This window comes from Oncorhynchus gorbuscha, linkage group LG20, assembly GCF_021184085.1.
Source record: "Oncorhynchus gorbuscha isolate QuinsamMale2020 ecotype Even-year linkage group LG20, OgorEven_v1.0, whole genome shotgun sequence".
Classification (NCBI taxonomy): Eukaryota; Metazoa; Chordata; class Actinopteri; order Salmoniformes; family Salmonidae; genus Oncorhynchus; species Oncorhynchus gorbuscha.
Genome location: NC_060192.1, coordinates 3326487 through 3346853, shown reverse-complemented (window position 1 = coordinate 3346853; position 20367 = coordinate 3326487). Strand labels below are relative to the sequence as shown.

At 39.3% G+C, this 20367-nt stretch overlaps 1 protein-coding gene across 3 annotated transcripts in view; it reads right to left on the bottom strand.

The window, feature by feature from the left end:
• The window catches only part of LOC124007356 (erbin-like), a 118210-nt gene extending 97988 nt beyond the window's left edge, over positions 1-20222 (bottom strand). For all 3 annotated transcript variants that reach the window (XM_046317852.1, XM_046317854.1, XM_046317853.1), the window contains exon 1: positions 19561-20222. The gene's annotated coding sequence lies outside the window, so the exon portion shown is untranslated. The remainder of the gene's footprint in view (positions 1-19560) is intronic.
• Positions 20223-20367: the final 145 nt, after the last annotated feature.

The following is a 20367-nucleotide window of genomic DNA, read 5'->3' as shown; positions in this document are numbered from 1 at the left end:
TAGGTCTACATTTCATTTGGTGTCGTTTGCATATTGACTTTTGTGACCCCCCCCCCATATATTGAAATTCTACAATAAACTTAAAACATACAAAATAACCTATATCTTGGGCAACAATTACATTTATAAAACAGAAAGGTAAGCTGTGTTTACAATTTGATTCAATAGTCAATGTAACCTAATAAGCCATCTTTAATGCATGCGAACTAAATAGAAATGTAACTAGCCCATTATTGTATTGTTGTAAGGACATGCCTGAATAGAGTATTGATGAATGAAACATTTGTGAGACGTCAGCTGGATGACAATAGCTCTATTATTATGACTAAGCCAGGGAGAGGGACGAGATATATGCATGACATCGTAGGCAAACAACAGGATTGCGGCATTATTTTAACTTGTCGCAAAGAAATATATCCTGTTTGACAAAGAACCTCTAGTTCTTTTATACTGAACAAAGCATATCGCAGTATGATAATCCTCCACTGTTGTTGTGGGCAAATTAATTATACTATCCTATTCCATTATGGTAGAATAACTAGGCTTTTTTTAGGCTACATATGTTGTTTGTCATCTCAAAAAACATTGCTAGATTAGCTGTATGTTTTGTCAAGATTGAGGCTAAAGGATGCTTTATCCTAAACTACATTATGAAAATATATCCAAACACCTCTTGGAAAGCCACAGGAATAAAGTAGCATTAAAATACACAGCCTAGTGTAGACTAGAGTGTAGCCAGTAAGGCCCGTACTGTGGATAGACACTACACAGTGTAGAACATCCACACAGGATGAGGCTCTACAGTACACAGGGATATTTCTGCCATTGAAAGTATATATTTTGGGGGGTGGAAAAACCCTTTCAGTGTAAACTTAAAGCAAATATTAAGTATGTAGAAGATATAGTGGACCTAGATATTTGTAAATAATATAATCGTTAAGAACTAACAATCACCAAAATAAAGAATTGAAAAATTCCCATAACAAAATAACAGCATTAAGCCATTGCAAAATGCATTGAGTTGCATAAAATTAGCTTTAAAACTGCTCTATTTTCTCAGCTACATGGATAAGTCTGTAGAATTTAAGGAAATTGGCACAACAACAAAAAACGGGGGGCTTTAAAATGTTCGCTAAAATACAGGTGTGCCAAAGGACCGACCGCGCCCATTGCCACACCCCCTCCTACGCCCACTACCTAAGCCCCTTTTTGATGCAGAAAAAACCCTGGGATGATAATGATCATTCCTCTTGGCCCAGCGTAGCATGCCCTACATCAGGCCAGTATTGTCTGCCTGTTCATGTCGTTGCGGCCCGTGGCCTTGCCAGCTGATCTGACACAAACCCAAATCAGCCCTTGGCTCATCCCCACCCCCCGACGGTCCCTGTGCCGATACAGCACAATGGACCTACAGTGCAGCCCAACGCAGTGTGTGTATGTATGCGAGGGGTTTTAATTGCACACAGGCCCTGACTCTCACAGTCAGCTGAGCACACTATTGGGCTGCATCATCGCCACTTATTACATTCTGCTCCACTTCCTGCGGAGAGCCTTTATGTCTGTCATGTATTAAGGATTTACTGTGGCCACACACACGCAGCATCCATCTATAGGCCTACAGAATACACACACAGTGCATATATATGCAAAAACACAAGAACTTAAGTATGCACCACTCGTAGGTGCACACTCACAAGTACAATGGGGTTACTGGAGTACTCTCCCTCTGGTGTGCTGTGAAGTGAATAAGAGCCTGTCTGCCTGACCTGCACCTAGCAGACACCATCACATACACAGGGCAGATCATTAGAAAGACTGGAGCAGTGGAGGACACAGTGTGGTGAGGGGAAGAGCAGGAGATAGCCAACCATCACAATGGACGCAGTGTGTACCGCATAGGCCTGTCTGTCATTCCTGGCACGTGTTTCGGCTATATGTAATATTGTGGTGTGCTTATGCATAAATAGGCTCCTAGATTGTCTCTCTGTGTAGGCACTCCATATAAAATAAGGATGTGGGTTTGTGAATATGTAACAGCCATGCAGTAGTAGTGAAAAGGGGAGGAAGGGAGAGAGAGGGAGTGAGAGACAGATGTTCTCTAAAGTGGGTCACAGAGGCAGGCAAATTAGTAGAGAGGCATAGTGCACAGATGTGAGTTCAATTTGACAGACTGGCATGTCAAATGTTTCACAAACTGACACCTCCCAACAAATATTAGGGTTATATTATAAAGTCAACAAAATCTTGTGAATCGCCTACCAAGAATGGGTTTTGGCTGATATTAAACGGGCTACTGGCTACTTTTCAAAATACGCATTGAGGCATAATCGGATGGTGTGGCGAGCGATGGCAAACAAACAACCAGCACATCAAACAGAATATTCAGCACAAGATGCTGAATTCAACATCATTGCACACAGCCTATTGAAAATGAGATCATGCACAGATTCAGAAAGGAGTGAGATGATAAGAGGAGGAATGGAACTAAGAGTCATCACATCAATCTAATGGTTAGTTCTGACACTGTCATCTGTGAGATAATGGTTCATTTAACCCAACACAGCCAAGTGAAGGGGATTTTGTGTTTCCTCTTTCAACAACAACTTGTGTACAGCTACCAAGGCTTTCACCCCTCTAACACACATCATTATCTTCTACAAACAGACGCAAACAAATCTCTCAATGCCTCAATGGCTCATTTCTGTAAACAAACAAATCAAACACTCTTCTCCATTTTTGTCCCAGCATCACTCTTTGAAATGTCTTACAAAAGACACTTACAGTAAAGCACACCCAAAGGAAGCCCAGAATTCCAAAAAAAAATGGGCCGCCATTTAACCTTAGCAACAATATTTCTGAGAACACTATAGTGCTAAATCGGCCGCTTTTCACTTATCTGCTCAGACATAAGCCTATCAATAAATGTACAGTTTTTTACTGTATAGAATCCTGCTGTTAGCCATTTTAATCAAACAACCCGGTCTCCTCAACAACATACGGGTCAATGTCTGTAGATGAGCTGTCCTGGTCTGACCCAGGGTTTCCATTGGGTCTGAACGGAGCGACCGGTGTTTAACACCATCATGTGTCTGAGTCCTACAGAGAACAAGGCTCTATCCTCACTAACCCAACAACCGTTTCCAACCCTGCTGACTTGGCACACAAAATGAAAACCTTTTTAAAATGTTGATTGCTCTTTCCTCCTTCGGCAACCCGAACAAAACCACCCGCCCACAGCAATGAGAAAATCGCATTCCACAAACTCCAGTGAATAACTGCCCTGGTTTTAAGACACCCTTTGCTCCTGCATGGGGTGGGAGTTAAGTTAGGGAGCTGGAGCTATGAGGTTTCCATTTACACCAGCCAGCCATCAAGTGAAACTGGCCAAATGCCATTCTCTTGACTCAGGGACAATAGAAGTAGGCCTACAGTATGTACTTCAAATCGACTTGGAGTTTAATAGGCTGAACACCTTAAAGGACATTTGTTTACTCAGTGCAGAGTGTACTCTCAACTAGTGATGCACTGATATGACCATTTTTGGCCGATACTCAATATGTTCCTTGCAAAAAATGTTAAAAACGATACCGTTAACAGATAAACATTTTAGTGGCCTTTTAAGCATTCTAGTACAGTTAAATAGTTAACACACACAGACACAGCGGTCTAAGGCAATGCATCTCCGTGCAAGAGGCGTCACGACAGTCTCTGGTTCGAATCCAGGCTCTATCACATCTGGCCGTGATTGGGAGTCCCATAGGGCAGCGCACAATCTGCCGAGCGTCGTCCGGGTTTGGCCGTCATTGTAAATAAGAATTTGTTCTTAAGCGACTCGCCTAGTTATATAAAAAGGTTACACACACCAAAAAATGATTTTATTGGCATTTACGTATGTCCCCATTACCAGTAAAACATTATCAAACCTATTTCTTTCACTTACTTGCTGTGCTGTTTCGTTGTTAATTTCTTCAGTCGTTTCACTCTCAACCAGGATTTCGAAAGAACGCCGTTTGGGTCTTTACGTGTCAAAAAAATATATATATATTTTGAAGGCAAACAACAAATTCCACTATTGTGCCTAATCCTTATTGTTGCTCCACAACAGATAACCCGTCCGGTCGAGGCTCACTAGCCAGATGACGCTAGCTGGCGGCTTATAACGTTAGCTTTGGGCAACAGGTTAAGTAGCTGGCTAGTTATTTATTTTCATGAGCTGAAGTTCAATTTCAATAGGCGAACAACAAGTGGCTAACTAGCTAATACTTACAAGGATTCCTAAATCATTGCTAAGGATAATGAAAATGACTACAATTTCTACTGGTCATTGTTTTCAGGCTGGTTGTATTGTTGCTAGCTAGGTACCAAGCTAGCTACCCCAGAAGTTGCGGTCAAACAAAAGATGCTTTATTACCAACTCGGAAATTGTAATCACATCGTTCGTGGCGGGTGTTTGCAGACTTTTTTGTAGCTTTGACAGTGCTACTGCATCTTTTTTGACACCCAAACTGGGTTCCATAGAATGCATGTCGTGAAGCTAATAGCAGTGACTCTATTACTTTGCAACTCTGTTAGGGCAACATCGGACTAAATAGTGTCCTTGGTAGTGTGTACCGGTGCTCGACCAGGCGGCGAAAGCCCTCATCACCCACGACAGAGAACGGTTGATTGTCAAGGAGAATGAATCTTGGATTTAATGGATTTTGCCTTTGGAGTTGTCTCGCTAAAATGTTACTCTTTCAAATGACTGCTTGACTTGTTGACTGCTCGATCCACACAGCAGACATCGTGGGCTAGTTTAGGAATGCTGTGTTGCACGTATAGCGTAACATTTTACGTGGCGTCATTACGTAATGTACCTACGTTATATAGGTGCGCATGTCGGCTTTGACATCGGTTTTGCACATCGGGCGTTAAACTAGACGCCGGCCGATACCGATGTTGGCATTTTCTAGCAATTATGGTATGTTCACCGATATATCGTGCATCTCTACTCTCAACCCTGTGAGTGCATGCAGGCTTTTGTCCACGTCGAGCTTAGCGCTAGCCTATACCACCTGTTTTTACTACTCAACTAATTGTTGAGACCTAGTGCTGGGACAAAAATCCCCCACGGACACTGCAGCCCACCGAGACCGGGAGCAAAAAGTAACTGTCATGGTGTCACACTATGCATAAGTATTGGTTTTGTTGACAAAGCCACACAACCCAGTGAACATAGAGATAAAAGCATTCTCTTGGGCCTCCTGATGACTTCCAGTTTGAGAAATGTCAGTTAGCTGGCTGTTGATGAGTTGAACAAAGGGCAGATGTAAGGGGAATCAGTGAAAGGGGTGGACAGTGAACTTGACAATGTCAAAGCCAAAATGACTGAAATTAGGCCCCATTTCTAGAGAGGAGCCGCAGGGGAACAGTCACTCATGTGCTACAGGGGGGACATTTATACATTAGCAGTCAAAAAGGCCAGACCCTACTCCCTATAGATGATGAATGGGGTTTCAATGTCATTTCTAAAGTGATTCAGATTAAAGAGAGAGGGAGTGTGGGTGAGAGAGCAGACTCGCGCTTATTCTTAAGGACGCAGATAGAAAACTCCAACGGTTCCAAAGCTGCGGTCACAGGCAGCAGATAAATGGGTGATAGATACACTGAATCAAAATGTCATTTGTGAACACAAAAGTTGAGGGAAATAAGGTTTTTGTGAGTATGGATCATTTCTGGGATCTTTTATTTCAGCTCATGAAACATGGGACGAACACTTGATATGTTGCGTTTATATTTAAAATGTTATAGATTTTTTTTAAATACAGTACCAGTCAAAAGTTTGGACAGCTACTCATTCAATGGTTTTTCTTTATTTGTACTATTTTCCACATTGTAGAATAATAGTGAAGACATCAAAATTATGAAATAACACATACGGAATACTTCCATTTTTGCAGTAATACTGCAATTAGTTGGTTGTAATTTTCAGTTAAGCAGACATTCCCATCTATTTTTGTTTGCTGCATGTGTGACCTAACTCCACCAGTCCTATTTATGATATTTATTTTATTTTACTAGGCAAGTCAGTTAAGAACAAATTCTTATTTTCAATGACGGCCTAGGAAGTGGGTGAACTGCCTGTTCAGGGGCAGAACAACAGATTTTGTACCTTGTCAGCTCGGGGATTTGAACTTGCAACCTTTCGGTTACTAGTCCAATGCTCTAACGACTAGGCTACCCTGCACTAGGCTACCCTTTCCAAAGATACATTTTTATAAAAAATATTTTTACCCATTGGTATATTTGAGTTTAACCACAATATTTGATCTGTTTTTTTCTTGGTGGATTATATTGACATTGCAACTAACTTTCTATGGCTCGTTTTTTTTAAAGCGATATTTGGGAGATGATTTCCTTCCTGAAAGTGTAATCTGAATAAAGGGGAAAAGTCCATTCTTGAACATGGGGTGAGACATTCTTATTCATTTTCTAGAGAACCAGTTCAGATTTAAGTGAGAGGTCTAATGCTTTAATATTTAATAATTTCCGAATTCATATTAATTATTAAATATGTTTTGCTCATATAATTTAAATAACTGTTTGCTTGGTGTAGGAAAATAAGAAAATAGGTCAAATGGGATAGGACTAAATCAGGGTGATTTTTCCAAAAATAAACCCATTTTACTTTCCATGGTAGCAAGATCTTATCTATTTTTGCTAACTTTCTATTCAAATATATTGGAGTGAGATCATTAATTTATTTCGGGATATGTATACAGAATATGTCCACATCACCATCAGAACATTTTATTGGTAAACTGCACAGTAATGTAAAGGTTGTATTTTTTTGTGATCCAATACGCAATATAGTACATTTATTATCATTTGGTTGTAATCTAGAGATGTTAGAAAAAGTATCTAGATCCTCTAGGAGGCTGTGGAGGGGTCCAAATTGTGGATTTAAAAGAAAACATGAAACTTCAGCGTACAATGATACCTTAAGACCTGGATTTCTAGCCCCTTGATATTATTGTTGGATACGATTTTAATAGCTAACATTTCGATGGCCATAATAAATAGATACACCGATAATGGACAACCTTGTTTAACTTCAACAGTTTAAAACTTTGAGTAGATATTATTTACTATTTTACACCTAGGGTTACCATACATGACTGTAACCCATTTTATAAAGAGATTCTCCAAAATTGAAATGTTCCAGGCTTTTATATATAAACTCCAGTCGTACTTTATCAAAAGCCTTTTCAAAGCCAGCAATGAATAGCAGGCCTAGTTTCCCAGATTTTGCATAGTGTTCTATTGTTTCTAGTATTATTTTATAATAACTTCAACGTATCATCCATGTAAAAAAAAATGTATAGTATCCGACAATTCCTTTTTAATTCTATGCGCTATACATTCTGCATCACAACACTGAAATGTAAGGGGCCTCAAATTTCTTTTAAATGGACTGGATCTTTATATTTACCACTTGAATCCTGTTTCAGTAATAATGAAATCAGACCTTGTTGAGTGTCCGATAATCTACCATTTACATAGGAGTGGTTAAAACATGCTATTAACGGTCCACTGAGTATATTAAAAAAAAGTTAGATATACCTCCACTGGTATGCCATCGAGCCCTGTTTTCCCAGACATAACGGCTTTAACTGCATCAAGAAGTTCATCCTCTGTAAGGCCAGCATCCCGGAGTCGCCTCTTCACTGTTGACGTTGTGACTGGTGTTTTGCGGGTACTATTTAATGAAGCTGCCAGTTGAGGACTTGTGAGACGTCGGTTTCTCAAACTAGACACTAATGTACTTGTCCTCTTGCTCAGTTGTGCACCGGGGCCTCCCACTCCACTATCTATTCTGGTTAGAGCCAGTTTGCGCTGTTCTTCATTTCTCAGAACAAGAATAAACTGACAAGTTTCAGATGAAAGTCCTTTGTTTCTTGCCATTTTGAGCCTGTAAATCAAACCTACAACTGCTGATGCGCCAGATACTCAACTAGTCTGAAGACCAGATTTATTGCTTCTTTAAATAGCATGAGAGTTTTCAGCTTTGCTAACATAATTGCAAAAGGGTTTCTAATGATCAATTAGCCTTTTAAACTGATAAACTTGGATTAGTTAACACAAAGTGTCATTGGAACACAGTATTGATGGTTGCTGAGAATGGGCTTCTTCCACAAAAGAAAAATCTGCCGTTTCCAGCTACAATAGTAATTTACAACATTAACATTGACAATGTCTACACTATTTCTGATCAATTTGATGTTATTTCAGATGGACAAAAAAAAAGTTTTTTCTTTCATTAACAAGACATTTCTATGTGACCAGAAACTCTTGAACGGTAGTGTAGAACTTTTCAAAGAAACGTGGGTCATCATTATTTTGTCCGTAAAGGTTAATGAGCCATATCCGTTTATGACCCAATAATATATTTCAAATAATCCATCTACCATTCAGATCTGTTTCGACAATTCGCACATTCTGATCAAAATTACTGTTAATGAACATCACCCCTTTAGAGTTTATTTGCCCATGGGAGAAGTATTTCACCCCCTAGTCCTTTTTCCACACAACTTCATTACATTTACATTTAAGTCATTTAGCAGACGCTCTTATCCAGAGCGACTTACAAATTGGTGCATTCACCTTATGACATCCAGTGGAACAGCAATTTATTGACAAGTGCTGGATAGATTTCAAATCTGCTACACCTGCCGCATTACAATGATTCTGGGAATTACAGTATCAGTCAAAAGTTCAGACACACCTACTCAAGGGTTTTTCTTTATTTGTACTATTTTCTACATTGTAGAAAAGTGAAGACATCAAACCATGAAATAACACATACGGAATCACGTAGTAATCATTTTTTTTAAGTGTAAAAAACTAATCAAAATATTTTTTCTATTTGAGATTATTCAAAGTAGCCACCCTTGCATTGATGACAGCTTTGCACACTCTTAGCACCCTCTCAACTGGCAACACCCGGAATGCTTTTCCAACAGTCTTGAAGGAGTTCCCACATTTTCCTTCACTCTACAGTCCAACTCATCTCATACCATCTCAATTTGGTTGAGGTTGGGTGATTGTGGAGGCCAGGTCATCTGATCTAAAATTTCATCTAAAATTGTTGAATGAGTTTCCTGTAAACAATAAAAAAAGACTTAACACCTATATTACTTCTTTAAGCCAGGTAAATATTGTTAGTCTTTTCTTACTATCTCTTAAGCAATTACAACTGGCTGTACTTATTTCACCAATTACCACAAGTCTCAAATCTTTTTTTCCATAATATATGTTTGGAAATGTACCATTAAAAAGTACCACACTGTAGTGATTGAGTGTCCATAAAGCTGTACCATATTAGCATTGCTACTAAGTAACACTCCAATTGTTACCCGCTAAAGCCCCTTGCCATCCCAAGATGGGACGTCCTCCCAGTGACCGGCATTCTACCACCGCCCCCTTCCCCCCATGAAAGGCCATGACACATCCTTCAAAAAGAGCACACAGTGCCACCCACAGAATAGAAGCAGATCAACCGCTAAAAGCCTTTCCAATGCTCTCACCTCAATTTGCTTTATAGTGTTAGGTTATAAATAAAACAGAGTTAAAAACTAACAGACAACTAGAAAAAGCTCAAACAGACAGCTGAACAGAAAGACATATGCGCACAAGCAGTTATTTAAAAACGTTCTTCATATGCAGAGTCTCCTTACACATCTGGACAGCCAATACATCTCTGATGCTAGACAGGACTTCAGTGATGCATGTTCTTTCTCACTTCATCTGACCTCGGCCCAAATTCATCACCCCCCCCCCCCCCCCAAACTCATGGCTGTCCTGTTGACTTGTACCAGACTGTGGACCTTCTCCTTTCCATAGGAAACCTGATGTCAAATAATAACATGTTTGGACAGAATGGAAACATTCTGCATTCCCTTCTCTCCCTCAGTCCCACGAACAAGGATTTCAAGTTTAGAAGCCATAACCCATCAGTAGCGATTAAAACACTACACCCAGATGGTTGAATATCTTAATTTCCATCATTAACAATGAATATGCGTAATAATGTCAACCCGTAGCACTAACATCTGTAGCCATGAAGTGCTTTAAAAAAGGCTGGTCATGGCTCACAACACCATTATCCCAGAAACCCTAGACTAACTCCAATTTGCATACCCCCCAAGAGATCCAAGATGATGCAATTTCCATTGCACTCCATACCGCCCTTTCCCATCTGGACAAAATGAACACCAACAGTTGAATTTAACATAAACCTTAGCCAAATAAAAATTCAAAAAGGAAGATGTTGAATCCTCACTGCAAGAACGATAGGTAGTGGAGAGCCGCATTCTGGTCCAAAATATGATAAAAGAACAGGTTGAAGGTTATAAACGCAATTGTCATAATACTTTATGGTACAGTTACTTTTTCTTGCATGTGAACCCTTTGGAATTATCTGGATTTCTGCATAAATTGGTCAAAATGTGATCAGAACTTCCACTAAGTCACAGCAATAGACAAACACAGTGTGCTTAAACTAATAACACAAATGGTATTTGTCTGTATTGAATACATCATTTAAACATTCACAGTATAGGTATGAAAAAGTATGTGAACCCCTAGGCTAATGACTTAGCTAATTGGAGTCAGCTAACCAGAAGTCGAATCAATGAGACGAGATTCAAGATGTTGGTTAGAGCTGCCCTGCCCCGTAAAAAAAAATTCTCACAAATTTTGAGTATGCCATTCACAAAAGGCATTGACTGATGTGAACCATGCCTCGAACAAGAGATCTCAGAAGAGCTAAGATTAAGAATTGTTGACTTGCATAAAGCTGGCAAGGGTTACAAAAGTATCTCTAAAAGCCTTGATGTTCATCAGTAAGACAAATTGTCTATAAATTGAGAAAGTTCAGCACTGTTGCTACTCTCCCTAGGAGAGGCAAAGTTGTGCAAAGATGACTGCAAGAGCACAGCACAGGAATGCTCAATGAGGTTAAAAATAATCCTAGTATCAGCTAAAGACTTACAGAAATCTCTGGAACATGCTAACTTCTCTGTTGACGAGTCTACAATACCTAAAAACTAAACAAGAATGATGTTCATAGGAGGACACCACGGAAGCCACTACTGTCCAAAAAAAATAAAAGACATTGCTGCATGTCTGAAGTTCGCAAAAGAGCACCTGGATGTTCCACAGCGCTAATGGCAAAATATTCTGTGGACAGGCGAACTGTAAAGTATGGTGGAGGAAGCATCATGGTTTGGGCTGCTTTGCTGCCTCAGGGCCTGGACAGCTTGCCATCAGACAGAAAAAAAAGATTTCCATGTTTATCAAGACATTTTGAAAGAGAATGTAAGGCTGTCTGTCTGCAAATTGAAGCTCAACTGAAGTTGGGTGATGTATCAGGATGACCCAAAACGCAGAAGTAAATCAACAACAAAATGGCTTTAACATAAGAGTCTTGACCTCAACCCGATTGAGATGCTGTGGCATGACCCCGAGAGTGGTTCACACCATACATTCCAAGAATATTGCTGAAAGGAAACAGTTTTGTAAAGAGGAATGGTTCAAAATTCCTCCTGATCATTGTGCAGGTCTGATTCGCAACTACAGAAAACATTTGGTAGAGGTTATTGCTGCAAACGGAGGGTCAACCAGTTATTAAAATCAAGGGTTCACATACGATGAAGAGATATACTTGTGTGTGTTTAATTAGATCAAGCAGACTATTTGTCTATTGTTGTGACTTAATTGAAGATCTGATCAAATTATGACCAATTTATGCAGAAATCCAAGTAATTCCAAAGGGTTCACATACTTTTTCTTGCCACTGTATATTGATAGGCCTACTGATTTTATTAAAATTGTCGACAACAGAGTACATAGTAAACTGCTGCTTTCTGTGTAGCAAAGCACATGTTTAACACCTGCTGTATTTTTCAATCATACATGTAGGTCTATTCATGGGCGTCTGACTTTGTATAAAAATGGGGACGCACAATCTGGCAAGGGTCTAGAGGTCTTCCCCCTGAAAATGGTTGAAAGAGTAGACTCGATTTAGTTGTCACAAATTCAAAGGGTAGACGAATAATCTAGTTGGAAAAACTAGTCTAATCTGTCGCCTTCCCTCAAAGTCCCACCCACAGTGATTGACCAACAAGTCTGACTCTGAAACCCTACCAACTCTGTGACTAACAAACATCCTGCCCCATTTTTTTTCAAAAGTAACAATTGTCCCAGAAATGTCACTTAACAGAATGCTAACAAGTACTAAGGCATTCTCATAGCGGATGCTAGGTAAATGCTAATGAGCGCATGTAAACATTTACTGTTAGGACAGAACACCCAGCTCATAAAGTTATGCAGGTATCTCAAAAACACAGTTTGCAGCACACACTCAAAACAAACATTAAGCAGCAGGGATCTTAATCCACAAGGGGATTGTCTTTGCTGCTGTTACCAAGAAGCTTAAACTTACAGGCTAACAGAAACCAGATGGACAGAATTTATTTGCCACATCTTAGACAGCTAACTTAGTTATAATCTATATAGCTGACAAACAGTCGTGAATTTCATACAAATGTAAATTGATCACCTCACTTAAGTTCTGCTGCAGGAGTGACTTGCCTCACGAAGCACCCATTTTTCTCATTGCGCTTTTTTGTAAACAAACACATGACTGGCTCAAATCACTGTTTTGGGAAACCATCCCATGTCTTTTTCCAAATACCCTGATATACCACCCAAGCCCCATTTTTCAGAAATGTTTATTGCAAAGTCAGGTCTTTCTAGTCAATATCACAACACATTTTACCAATCAGCGAGGTAAAGTTGTTAAAATATTCAATAATTTAGCAGTGTATTTCAGATGGAATCACCAATATTGAGCTCGTTCTGCACCCCCCCCAGTGAATACACTTAACACTCGAGAGAAAGGGTTCCGTACATCTTAAAAGAAACATTCCATTGCACTTACACTCACTCAGACGCGACGCATTGCTCTGTAGTAATGGATCTGGAGGATGAGTCTAGATATTTTCTTTCCAGGGGGAGGAAAGGATCAGGTCATTGCGAAGCAGAAGATGTCTCCATGGAACATGCCATAAATCACTTCGGTAAGGTTTGACTGGTGAGAGGGGCCTTCACTTCTATGCATCATTGTTGCCGTGTCAGCTTTTTGCCATGCTGAGGAAGCAATGAATCTAGAACTATTTGTTGAGAGAGAGCGAGTGCTAAAATAGAGGCACAACAACCAATTATGTCCAGAGATAGAAACACTGAGCAAGGCAAAGGTGAAAATACATGGGGTGTGTTTACAACAACATTGTCAGGGACATAACATCTTGTTCTGAGTGTCTAGCTTTGTATTGCTCCACCGACATCCTAAATGCCCTTTGATATTCTTCTGTGTTGTTTTGCAACTATTGAGTGACAGGCATGGGTGGTTAGAGCAATATGGCCCAACACACGTTCTTGGTCATCAAGCAAGACAATATCAACATCTTCTTGCCAAAAATAACCACAACGTCTTCCATTGGAGAATAGTGTGTTGGGTTTAGTGGAAAATCTGAGGTCTTGGCGAATTCAAGTCAATTTCACATGAAATCTCTCTACATAATCCTCTTATACAGCTGGTTATTTGCACAGGCGAGCCAGTGGAACTGGCATGATCAAAGATGGGCTTACATCCATAGAAATAGAATGAATAGAGTGGGCGTCCCCATTCACGTCAATGATAGCATAATGGTTGGACTGGTGGCCATTGTGAGCAGAGCCATGTAAATAGAGAGTTAGGCCAGGTTTTAGAACAGCCGACATGTTAGAACCCATATAAAACTTTATTATTGAAAATGTTGGCAATGTAACAATAGGAGAGCGCCTCTGACAGTTCCCTAAGAAATGACCCGCTGTAAACAAGCAAAACAGAGCAGCAGATTTAACATACATTTGTATTGAGTGGCATTTGGGATAATGCATATCCAAGTCTTTACTGTGTTGTAGTGTCAACAAATTGCATATCTGGGTCTTTCTATAAATAAAAATGGGGCCAACGTGCTGACATTGGGATAAAAAATTCAAAATGGGTCGAAACAACAAAAAAATATATATTTTCCATGCAGTACCACGTGTACTTAGAGGAATAAAATGTAATATATGCAAACTGACCCATAACTCCACCTATACACAGTGAATAGTCCTGAGCCTGAATATACAAAACATTAAGAACACTTTCCTAATATTGAGTTGCACAATCCATATCTACATTTTCTCAAGGCTTAAAAATCTTTATTTAACCTGTCCCTTCATCTTCACTAATTTAAGTGGATTTAACAAGTGATATAAGGGATTCACCTGGTCAATCTGTCATGGAAAGAGCATGTGTTCATAAATACATGATCAAGTCAAATTTAAGGACATTTTCAAGCACTTATTTTTAATTTTCGGGGACCTCATGTTAAACAATTGTATAATTAATATAATTCTACATAAGGCCCTAATATAGAACCCCTCCATCCCCACAAAAAAGCATGAAAAAAGCATAAAAAGAAAAAAGTAGGCCATCACCACTAAGAATTATTAATGTTTTAGACCTTGACAATGCATTGATAATCAAATTATTATTACGTTCTAAAATATGTAACAATGATATGGACATTGGCTACAGAAAGATCGCCATGCCTGCATCCAATGTGGCCAACGCAGGCACACATAATAAATCCATGAATAGTGGTAGCATTAAATCGCACCATCACCGTTTTCATAATGTGAAAGTGGCCAAAAACCAGGTTCCTTTTTTAATGGAAGGATGTACAGAAAGCCAAGTTGAAGCCAACATATGTTGTCGTCCTCATAACATCCACACGTGATTTAACCGCAACAGAGTAGCGCAACACCCTTCAATTAAAGTGGCGAGAAACAAACTAAAGCGGCCACATCTCACACAAAAACTGTTAATTTTTTAAATATTTTGTTTTAATCGTGGAGCAAGAACTTCTAAATTGGCTACAATAATTACAAGGACCTTTCAAGCACAAAATTGAGGAAATGTCTGATTTTAAAGATAGGCCCATTCCAGTAAACTACTTCAAGCCCTGTATTGTTTAAAATTGCAGGTCTAACATGGAAAACAAAATGTCATGTTATTTCATTACCAGATCATGTTGTGAATAAGCCCACTAGGCTACGTAATCATTATATCCAGAATAATTCATAGGAATAGCGTTGAGTGTTGCTCAATAGTCTATTTTACACAATTGCGCAGTGTCCACTCAGAGACACACAAACATGAAATCATTACCTTGATGCTTTCTTTGTTTAATTTAACGAGACCCTGCTGTAAATCAGAGCAGAAAACAGATTATCAACAATTGGCTAGGGATATTATATCCAACGTGGATCCAGCCACAAACCATCTTCACCGGCATAATGAACGAGACACCAATATATTCTGGACATTCCTCGCAAACACCTTTTTTTCAGCACTTGGACTGTTATTGCACATGCGCTATCACAACTGCTGTTCATCACTTGACAGTCATTCGGAAAATTCCTTCCTAGATCTGACGATGACGATGTGTGAAAATATCACAACGTAACTGAAGAAGAACCACTTTATTGTTAGTATCAATATAGGTTTTAAAATATCAAGGTGACTCGTTCGGTTAGAAGCATTCGATTTTGCAATCTAATATATTATTTTGGATTTGTGTGCCCCATCCCCACAACATACTGCTGCTGTGTCATTTTGGGAACATGATGAGCATGAGGGGTAAGGGAAAATATATAGTATGCATGGAAACCATCCTAATTATCTAATGTAAATGTGCATTATGTAACACTTTCACCTACAATAGCAATTAGCCTAATGTAAGCCCTGCCTATGGCTTCAAAATCTAAGTGGAAAATGAAATAATCATAGAAACATTTCAATTGTAATAGGTAGGGCCCTAACGAGTTTATTTTCAGAGACAAAACGAGCTGAATCACTGAGTCAGCCAGGTGTCAGGAACATATCCTCTTTGTTCAACACCATCAGAACAAGACATCTTGTCTCGTGGAACATGAAAGCAGGAATAGTGATACAAATTAGAAATACAATTTAAATCGATAGTTACATATCGGGATATTATTTGACGATACACCGTATCTTTTTGACAATATCGCAATATTTTTGAGCTAGTTGACTAAATGCACCAAAACTCAATATTTTCCCTTCCTTTCTCCATCTTTTTACATTTCGAGCCAATCCGTTGTCAGCACTTAATTACCATGACTGATCAAAGCCATGAGAAAACAAGGTCTCTCTTGTCCCTCGGGAGAAGACATATGGTGAGCAATATGTTTGGAATATCAAAAGACAAAAATGAATTGCAATACATACCATATACACACCGGCACCTAAGTATCGTAACCTAAGTATCGTAATAATACTGTATCGTGAGGTCCCTCGCAATTCCCATCCCTAAGCAGGAAGTAAACAAAAAGGTGAACAAAAAAGTTGAGATGGGGGAAGAGTACTTCCATATTGAGTCAATGTGGAGGTATTGGTTCTATTCGAATAAAATTTAATGAGAGAGAGAGAACAGATGATTATTTTGTTTAGGCTACATGTGGCTTTGGCTATCATCTAGAGCAGTGGTCACCAATCGGCCGATCTTCAAGACATTCTTAGTCGTTTACCAAACATTTCTGAAAAAAAGCCAATGATAAAGGCATTAAAAGCCTGCGCCGTTGGCAGTGGGCGCACTTGATTTAAAATCCCTGCACATCAGGTAGGCAGTGTTCCCATTTTGAATCATTTCATTTGTCTGAAAAGAACATGAGAGAAAAAAAAAGTGAGAAAAAAAAACAGCCTGACCAGGAGATCTGTGGCTAAATCGAATGGCCCACACAGTAGGCACAATCAGATAGCTTAAATCACTGTCAAATACAGCTTCCACGACCCAGGCCACAGCAAAGTTTGATACCAGCCTACATGAGATTTCAGAACTTTTAAAACCATGACCAGAGAGCGACTCAAAGAATACAGCAAAGAGCTGCTGTTTTTATGAGCGAGTTCATGTCTAAGTTTTTAATTCAGCACTGTCACTGTTTTTATTCAACACTATTACAAAACATGCCTCTCCCTACTTCCACTCACGCTGCAATGAATGAGTAGTCAAATGTATCGATAGCCCTGCGTTTTCATAAGGAAGACGGTGTCCCCTCTCTCTGGTCAGCCTCATCGGAAGAAAGGAAGGAGAGAGCAGGGACCATGAGAGGCGGAACCTCCGCTGCTCTCTCCGCTGAGACTTATTCCGTGTTCAAAACAACTGGGAACTAGGAAATATCTGACTTCAGTGCATTCAAGACAACTGGGAACTCCAAAAATAAAAAATAAAAGCGAAACGGTCATCCAATCCAAGTCGGAAACTATGGCATCTTTCCAGAGCTCAGACTTTCTGACCTGAAAATCACTGACGTCATGATTTGACCTCTTTCACTTGACTATTAAAAAAAAGGTATCTTTACTTTTACTAATGAATGACAATTGGGTACTTTTTCCACCACTGCCAAAATACAAGTGGCCCACTTCCTTGTAGCAAGGCTTGGTTGGTCAAATCTGATTATACAATCAAATCACCCTCATACACTTTATCTTATTAAACCTTGCATTAGTAACCGGTATGAACATACCAGGAAAGGAAATGCTACAGCCTACACTTTGCCTACAAGACTTCAACAAAACCATAGTCAGTCTCAAACCAAAAGCACAATCTTACCAATGAGCCAAGTCAAAGAACAAATAATTCAACATGGGCCAAATTTGAATTGGCTGTTCTACAGGAATGCAATCTGAGAGGGAGCCGAGGACCATTGTGTGTAAGTAATATGCTCACTCACGTCTACTGCTGTACATTGCTATGAAATTCTAAACTACCTGTAAGAGGATGGTGCTGTTACCAAGAAGCTTAAAACTTACAGGCTAACAGAAACCAGATGGACAGAATTTATTTGGCACATCTTAGATAGCTAATGTAATAGTTATAATTTATATAGCTGACAAACAGTAGTGAATTTCATACGTATATTTCAAGTGTAAATTTATCACCTCACTTAAGTTCTGCTGCAGGAGTGACTTAGCTCACAAATCTCCCATTTTGCTTTTTGTAAACAAACACGTGACTGGCTCAAATCGCTGTTTTGGGAAACCATCCCATGTCTTTTTCCAAATACCCTGGTATACCGCCCAAGCCCCATTTTTCAGCACTCGAGAGAGAAAGGGTTAAAAACAGACCCTGTTAATGAGAGGACTTGAGCAGCGTTACCTGAACTGTGCCTTGTCTTGCATTTTCCCGTTACCAGGATGACTCAGGATGTCAAATCAACAGGATCACCTTTGGACAGTTCTAATAACCTGAGGTGTTAGTTTGGCCTGGGTAAGTGTGTGTGTGCTGGTGCTGAGTAGTCAGCCTGATAATCCAGTGAAGATGAGCCTGCCTACCAAGAGCCTACAATCCCCTGAATCAACCTTATCTTGTTAGCTTGATTCATCACCTGCTAATTATCTAAACTCACTAACCACAAAAGCAGCACAAAGCAGTCTTTTTTTTAAGACTTGATTTACTTGGCATAGACAAAGCATATGGTGACTCGCAAATAAAGCTTGTAATGGCCTACTTATCCAGGATAAATACAAAATCATATATGTTTGCATATTAAAAAGAAATTCACAGCTTCGGGGTTTTATAAAATGTTCACCTCCCATTTTAAAATCCCAGAGTCATTGTAGGGTTCCGGTCTAGCTAGCTAATCATTCTAGAATGACATTGGATAGCTCCATTTGTAACACTAAGGTTACCATATCAGATAAATCCGTCGTGAGATTAGCCTCATTAAAATACAAGATCAAAACCAGCAGATCGAAGTTAGCCTGGGATTCTAGCTAATCGTATTAGTAAAGGTGAAAGCTAATGAAAATGCCAAGATGTCGAGTACAGGTCAAGACATCTGTCCTAAAACATGAACTGAAGGTATTCGACAAATGAAGTGATGAACAACATGCATTTAATCTCGTTTATTTACAGTTCTTTGTCCTCTTATTTCCTTCCGCATTATACTGATTGTCAATAAAGAGGACTTGTGCCTTTATCGGTGTCACGCCTATGGAACGACTGCATTATCCAATACGTTAGCCAACATGAAACATTGTCAGATAGCAATTAATTGGGTTGTTGGTCGCCTACTAGCTAGTAGGGTTACCTAGTTAACACAGAAAGTACACGGTAGATTTGACGTTGCAGTTTAGGAAAACAAAAACAATAGTAATTGGCATATTGTGATATTCCAGTCTGTAAAACTAACATCTAGTTTGCTATAACAGAATATCGCTAACTAGCCAAAGCCATTCCATAAGTAATTGTGAGCTTGTCAACACTTTCGTAAGGAAATCCACCTGTGAAGAGTGCAAGTTAGCGAGAACACACACACACCAACCGCTAGTTTGCTAGCTAGCTAACACGTTACAACAAAGTGGTTATGGTATAACAAGTGTCGTTAACTGACTTCACTTACCGTAAAATGATGTCGAATTAGTTAATATAGTCCAGAAATTGCCTTTTTTTTAAACACGAAACTTTTAAACTGTATAAATTCGCTGGCCGACTACGTTTTCCCCTTCAAACATCCACTCAAAGTAGCGTTAGCTAGCTAGATAACTGGCTAGCTAACCAGTTAGCGAACGCATTCTTTCGCGCGAGACCAATCCCCATCGAAAGTTGTTTAGCAACCGAGTTTGCGTCTCGCTGAAAAACACCGTCCAGTGTGTCAGACAATAAACAAAAAGTATGACTAAAATAAAATAAAAACGGGGGACACACAAGTATTCGATTTGATAAGATATTTGGGTTAAAAAAATATATATATTTAAAAAATATTTTAAAAAAGGAACATTAAAATGAATCCAAAATGTCCACAACAGCCAATGAAATTGCTACAGGCAACAACAACAAAAAAATATCCAACACCACGAAAAGAAGAATCATTTTCCTCTGAAGAACGCCGCGCCGAAATGTTTTCAATCCTAATCTCCCATTCTTGTTGCCATTCAAAAAATTATACATAAATCTCGTTTGTAGCAAGAACACGCTACAATTCACGACGAAACACAGGAGTTGGCCACAGACTTGTCAAGCCAACACCAGTGTATGCTGCTGTATCGTTGGCCCAGTCAGTAAATCCAGTGGGGGCAACGACAACCCTGCATCTGATGGACATGTTGATGTAACCAATGAAATGGGTGTATCAGTCGTTCGTAAATTATGTTCACCAATACGCTTTGTGGAGAGGTAGCTAGGACATATTTTACAGTATATTTTCCGC